The sequence below is a fragment of the Eriocheir sinensis genome, chromosome 27, assembly GCF_024679095.1.
Source record: "Eriocheir sinensis breed Jianghai 21 chromosome 27, ASM2467909v1, whole genome shotgun sequence".
Classification (NCBI taxonomy): Eukaryota; Metazoa; Arthropoda; class Malacostraca; order Decapoda; family Varunidae; genus Eriocheir; species Eriocheir sinensis.
The window spans coordinates 16,010,914-16,018,413 of NC_066535.1; positions in this window are offsets into that span (position 1 = coordinate 16,010,914).

The window sequence follows — 7,500 nt, forward strand, 5'->3', positions numbered from 1 at the left end:
ACATCAAACGATTAATTTGTTTGTTTGTTTATTTGTTTGCTTGCTTGTGTGTGTGTGTGTGTGTGTGTGTGTGTGTGTGTGTGTGTGTGTGTGTGTGTGTGTGTGTGTGTGTGTGTGTGTGTGTGTGTGTGTGTGTGTGTGTGTGTGTGTGTGTGTGTGTGCACGCCATCTTTGTAAAAGAATATTTCATTTTCAAATAACGTGAACGACTCGCAGTTAACGCTTCCAACTTTTATTTTAAATATTACATTAAAACGTACACACACACTCACACACACACACACACACACACACACACACACACACACACACACACACACACACAGAGGCGTAAAGGACTTTTCATACCGAGGCAGGGTACGGCCAGAGTACTCGTCGTACCCCGCCGCACGGGGGATTTCAGCGTCGCGATCATCAAACCTTCCCAGATTATGGAGGTAATTCATGCCCCTTCACCTGGGTAAAGCCTTAAGCAGGATTACTCGATCTGACTACACCTTTGACACTTGCCTCTGAATTTACTCACCGTGTCTTGAGTACACACACACACACACACACACACACACACACACACACACACACACACACACAGATAGATAGATGTACGTGTAGATAGAAATAGATAGATAGAGAGAGTTTGATACGTAGAAAGCGATAGATACAGAGAGAGAGAGAGAGAGAGAGAGAGAGAGAGAGAGAGAGAGAGAGAGAGAGAGAGAGAGAGAGAGAGAGAGAGAGAGAGAGAGAGAGAGAGAGAGAGAGAGAGAGATATATCGGTCGTTTTAACAGTATCTCTCCGGCGGTAATCTCTTCGTACACTTGAAGGTCCGTCATTCTCTTAACTCTCATTTATACGTGATCACAGGGACTCAGAAAAAAATCCTAAAATTATAAAGAAAGAACGACGGTAGTTTAATATTCACGGAGACGCCTGTATTGACGCTTGTGATATATATATTCTGCGTCTCTTAAATGAAAGCTTATTAACTGGGTAGGACGTTTTTTTTGTGTGTGTGTGTGTTTTATGTATGAGCTATTTCCTCCCCCTCTCCCTCTCCCGTCGGTGTTGGTTATAGCTTTCTGGGAAGACGTGTTGGGTGAAGAGAGGGATGGCGGCACAGACACCACCACCACCACCACCACCATCAGCACTTGCTGTGGCCAGACATGAAGTGCATTATTCACTCGTCACTACCAGCCTTTGCTACCTCCTCCTCCTCCTCCTCCTCCTCCTCCTCCTCCTTCACCCATCTCACCGCCTTCCTTAGTCCACATTTCCTCCCACTATTCGATTTTTTTTTCTTTCTCCACGCTCCACCTCGTCGCTCCTCGCTAAAGTTCTTGTTTTCGTCTGGAACTATTTTTCATACTTCGCCTTTGCTTTTATTATTTTTTGTACCGCGTTTTACTTCTGTCGTGTCCTGTAAACCGTCTCATACTTTCCCCGTACCCTACTACCACCACCACCACCACCACCACTTCTCCTCCTCTTCCTTCTCCTTCTGCTCATTTTTTCTTTCGCTCAGTAACTTCTTCGCGGCTTTATATTATCCTTAACCAACGCTACTTGTAATTATCTGCTGGACTGACGTGACCACTAAAGCAGGTAGCTCCGTCATAATCTTCAGGCTTTCTGTTACCCGTTCTTCTGTTTCAGTATTTCTTTTACCTTAATTTTTTACTCATCCTTCTCATCCTTCGCATCCTCCCTTTTATATTTTTTACTCCTCTTATTTTACACTTTTCCCACTTTTCTTTTTCGTTCTCTTTTACTTCTCATATCCCCCCCCACCCTACACGCACACACACTTCCTCAACACACACAAAGTTTATTCATGATTCAAGACAGTACTTTATGCTATGCACTTCCAGACGAAGCTCGGCTCTCGGAGAAGGTTTCAAATCATATCACGGAGCGTACAACGGAAGCGGCGGAAAGACGAAATTACATTTGCTTTGCTACAGCTTTTGATATCAACACTGGAAAGCCCGCCCGTCTGCCTCTCACCCCGGCCCAGAGAAAGAGAGAGGGGGAGAGGGGAGAGGAGAGGGAGAGGGAGAGGGAAAGGGAAAGGGAAAGGGGAAGGGATAGGAATGGGAATAGGAATAGGGATAGGGATAGGGAGAAGGAGAGGGAGAAGGGGAGGGAAAAGGAGAGAGAGAGAGAGAGAGAGAGAGAGAGAGAGAGAGAGAGAGAGAGAGAGAGAGAGAGAGAGAGAGAGAGAGAGAGAGAGAGAGAGAGAGAGAGAGAGACACACACACACACACACACACACACACACACACACACACACACACACACACACACACACATTAACATGAATAAAATAAAGATACTCGGTTTTAAATGCATGTTATATATCAAGACCAACAACGTACCCTGGACAAAACTCGCCATTGCTTTCAGACCGAGTTGTAATAATAATAATATGTACCCCGAATTATTATTGTTATTATTATTATTATTATTATTATTATTATTTTTCTATTTCACCTTTTTTGTACTAATTCACCTGGAGACCAAAAGGATAATATTGTCTGCTCTTCCTCTCCTTTCTTCTTCCGGCTCTCTCTTAGAAAAAGGAAGAAAAAATAATTATGATGTATTACAATTTAGATATGAAGAATGGTTGTAAGGAAAGGAATGGAGGAATGGCATGAGTGAAGGGTATACATTATGTTATCAGCTGGGAGGAGTTAGCCGAAGGAGGGACCACAGCAGAGGGGCGTAGTGATGGTAGGGAGAGATAGTGACGGACCCAAGAGAAGGATGTGGCATTATGAGAGCAAGAAAAATGATGATAAACGGAATGTGGAGAAACGAAACGAGGGAATGTGAAGGGCGAATAGGTGGTGGCTGGTACGAGGGTAGTAGAGTGAGGGAACAGAGAGAGGGATCGTGGGAGTGGTGAAGGGAATGGAGTACGATAGTTGCATGGGTGAGGGGGATTTATATGGTAGTAGGTGAGGTTCAGGTGTGTGTGTGTGTGTGTGTGTGTGTGTGTGGCTGGGGGATGGTCATATGTCCAGGGAGGAATTCATAAGCCTCACCCTGGAGGGGACTTAATAGAGCGAGCCTGTGTATATCTGTGTGTGTACGGGTGGGGAGAATGGAGCAGGTGGCGGTGTCGCGGATTAGTGACGAGCGAGGTCCCGAAATTGGTCAGGCTCCTTTGGTATATGTCCTGCAGGAGGGGCAGCTGCTACTTGGTAAGACCCTCTCGTAGGTGGTGTAAGGGGCGCCCAGGATTTGTGCACATCCCTGTTTGTGTACGCTGTTCAACTGACGAAGCTGGGAGATGTTGATGGACGAGGCACAAGCAGGGTAGGCGTTCAGGAATTTGAGACTGAAGGACTCGCCAAACGCGCAGCACTTCAAGGTGTCTGTATGGCTTGTGGCATTGTTTTCCCCTCCTGACGAACACTTGTAACAATATTGACGTGCCACTGAACACGTCGCTAATATCTCATGAGGCACACGATGGAAATAGTAAGAACTAGCCTCGCCTCCTTTAGTCTCCTTTGACCCCCAACTTTCTACATGGGTCGGGCTTCGATTCCCCGTGACCCTCGTGTGCAGTTTGCTTTTACGTTCGGCTCCATGTGACCATTGTAGATGCGGTGCCCTGATGATACCCCAAATCAAGCCATCAACTAATCCTCCCTGGAACATTCACGATTAGGACTAATTTCAGATAGAGGGGCCTTCCTGTCCACTTACCCCCGCACCCCCGCCCACGTCCTACAGGGAGGTTCACTCCCCCCGTGTCCCATGAGATCTACACTAAATTCTTGTTATAATCTCTACCTTGTTAGCTTGCAGGCGAGAATGGCGGTACGACGTTGCCGGCAACACGAAAAAATAAGGCAGCGGTGCCAAATGTGCAAGTTGGCAGTGTTGGAAAGAATGAAAAAAATTTGGCTGGCGGGCGTGAGTCACGAGGCGCGGGAGGAGAGGGAACGGCGCAAGGTAACGCCCCCTCCCCCAGGACACACTGCACCTCCATCCGCGGCCCACACCCCGCATACTGCAACCTTTTAGTTCTCTCTCTCTCTCTCCATATTTAACCAATCGCTTTCACAATATTCGTCTTAGTTATTGTTTTTCTATCATGTCATTAGTTTGTGTTGTTTTCACACGTACGTATAATCAATTCAATTTATGTTCATCAAGTAGGTCAGGAAAAGAGTTGCACATAATGTTATGCTGGTATTTTAATTGATAATTGCACCACATCCTAATTAGAGGCATGTTACTTTTTATCCGACACGCGCGCATACACACACACACACACACACACACACACACACACACACACACACACACACACACACACACACACACACACACACACACACACACACACACACATTATTACCTTAGAACCGTTGAATATTATGTAAATGACGCTGGATGGTGAACGCAGCGCACACATAATAGCCCAACTCGTGTCACGGACGCTATCACGAACGGGACTGAACCAGGAAAAACGAGCCAAGATAATCAAGGTCGAAAGAAATATGTGAAAAAGAAAGAAAATAAAGCGACCGCAAAGTAGCAAGAAAATGAGAGGGCGAGGCAAAACAAACACTTCCTTCGCAGAAACAAGAATAAGAGAATAAAATTAGGAGTAACAAGAATAAGATAAATGAAGAAGAGAAAAGAAAATAAGAAAATAAGATACACCAACCACTCAGTAGCAGGATAATGACAGGGAGAGGCCAAACTAACATTGCTCCGTGGTAGAAACAAGATTAAGAGAAATAAGAATCTGATATGAGAAGAAAAGAAAGGAAGATACGTTGACCACACAGTAATAGGATCAAGAGAGGACGAAGCAAAACTAACATTGTTCCTTGATATAGAAAGCACAGGGTCGGAACAGAACCTTGAGAACCCCTAAACCTGATGGACTTTTTAAGGTGTCGGACAGAACTGAGCTTGACCATTTTCTGACTCCTCCTTTCCGTCCTCCTCCTCCTCCTCTTCCTCCTCTTCCTTCTCCTCCGCTTCCTCCTCCTCTTCCTTGACCCCCACGTGAGTCTCGGCCACCCATCCGCTTTTCGACCCTTCTTTCTTCCTGCTTGTGTTGATGTCGGTGATGGGGGTTTGGGTATGGTTGGGGGAGTCGGTAGGGGTGGTGTAACTTGTGATGTCGGTGGTGGTGGTGTCGGTGGTGGTGGTGGTGGTGCATCGCTTGTTTCAAATGGACGATCGCCGCCTCCCCGCTGATATGTAGCACCAAGGCCAACAGGAATAAATCTTGCTTGGTGTGGCGCGTCCTTGCTGGCGTGTGTGTGGACTCGTTAAACCGTGTAAATATCCTTTTTCATTCTCTCTCTCTCTCTCTCACCTAATTTAATCTCTCCATCTTGTTTTATGTGTGCTCTAATTTTTAGTTTCTGAGATGCCACTCCGTTACTTTGGATGTCAATATTTTATCAGTTCTATGGATGATCTGATATTCCCAAGTTATTTTCCTGTTCTTAATCGCCATAACTGTATCTTCAACCCTTTTTTTCTTTTCCTTAACTCATGACTCTCACATCCTATCTCATATCCATGTATTCCCAGTCCCTTTTTCTCTCTCTCTCTCTCCTTCCCTCACTGCGAACTTCATAGCTACCTACAAAAAAAGAAATATAAAAAAAATGTAAATGTTCTCTTTTTTTTGGTATTCATATTCGAAAAAGAAGCACACCATTTACAGTTTGTTAGCGTCCGTCCCCTCCAATTTACGCTCATTCTTCACTGATCGCTTGAAAGGTGACACGCTTTTGGGAGGCGAGTGAACAGTTTTCTTGCCTCACCGTGCATGTTCCCTTTTGTGTGTGTGTATGTGTGTGTGTGTGTGTGTGTGTGTGTGTGTGTGTGTGTGTGTGTGTGTGTGTGTGTGTGTGTTTTATCTTTCCTTCTTTTCTCTCCACCTCGATCGACCTTTCTTTGCATGCGTCTGTCTGTCAGTCTGTCTGTCTATATCATTAATGTTTTGAATTTCTCGTTTTTTTTCATTCATCTTTCCTTCCGTCTATTCTTCTAGTCATACAACGATTACATCAGCACACACACACACACACACACACACACAAGACACAGTAAAGTATATATTTCTACTTGTCACGGTAAATTCCCCTTGTTTATTAGTTCGTGTGTAGGTTGTTTGTTGGTGTACACGCGCCGCGGTGCACATGGCAGAAACGCACACGAGCACTAGACAATAGAGGGAAGTAGGAAGCGAGCCAGACAGACAGACATTGACACGGGACCCTCTACCTCCACCCCCTCCTCCCCTTCCACCTCTCCTTCTCCACCTCCACCAACCCGGGTAAGCGTGCATGCATGTGTGTGTGTGTGTGTGTGTGTGTGTGTGTGTGTGTGTGTGTGTGTGTGTGTGTGTGTGTTTGCTTGTTTGATAACTTGCTTGCCAATGTGCATGAGTTCTTGCTTGCCGAGAGAGAGAGAGAGAGAGAGAGAGAGAGAGAGAGAGAGAGAGAGAGAGAGAGAGAGAGAGAGAGAGAGAGAGAGAGAGAGAGAGAGAGAGAGAGAGAGAGAGAGAGAGAGAGAGAGAGAGAGGTTCAAATAGGGAATTCTCCGACAGTAATAATGGGTTGGGCGATAGATGGATAGATTTAAAGAGAGTAAAGGTAAATAATATGACAAGCGACAGACAGACAGACAGGCGAATGGCGTGCAGCAGAAAGAGAGACAGGAGGGCGGCGGCGTGTGGGTGGTAAATACGTAGAAGGAAAAGTGTGTGTGTGTGTGTGTGTGTGTGTGTGTGTGTGTGTGAAGTTGAGATGGATATATAAGAGAGTGGGAGTGATGGGTGAATGAATGGAGAGAAGAAGAAAGAAAGAAAGAAAGAAAGAAAGAAAGAAAGAAAGGGAAACAGTGAAGGAAAGGAAGAAGAGAGCGACGAAGAAAGAAAGGAGGAAAAAGGGGAGGGATAAGTAAAGGAGAAAGAAAGGAAGGAAAGAAGGAAATAAGGGAAGGAAAGGAAGGAGAGAGCGACGAAGAAAGAAAGGAAGGAAGGAAGGAAGGAAAAAAGGAGTAAACAGTAAATAAAGTGAAGGAAGTAACAGTTGCAGAGGAAGAGAAACTACACAGGAAAAAAGAAAAGAAATAAGAAGAACAGACTTATAAATAGAAGAGACAGGAAAGAAAGGAGAAGGGAGGGAGGGAGGAAAAATGCGAGAAAGGTGATAATTTGCCATGGAAGATAAACTAGAATGTCGGAGGAGAAGATGAAGTGATAAAACGGCGTAGAGAAAAAGTAAAAGCATAAAGAAAATGTAAGAACGTAGGAGGTAGTGAAGAAGGAAGAGAAAAGGAAGGTGAAATAATACGAAGATGATAATAGTTTGCAGTGGAATTGATACTTGAATAGCGAATAAGAGAATGAGAGAAACAACGAAATAAAGAAATGAGTGAATTAATAAAGAAAAGAATAAAAAGGGAAGGGAGAGACTGAATTGAGAAGTAGGAGAGGTGATACGTAA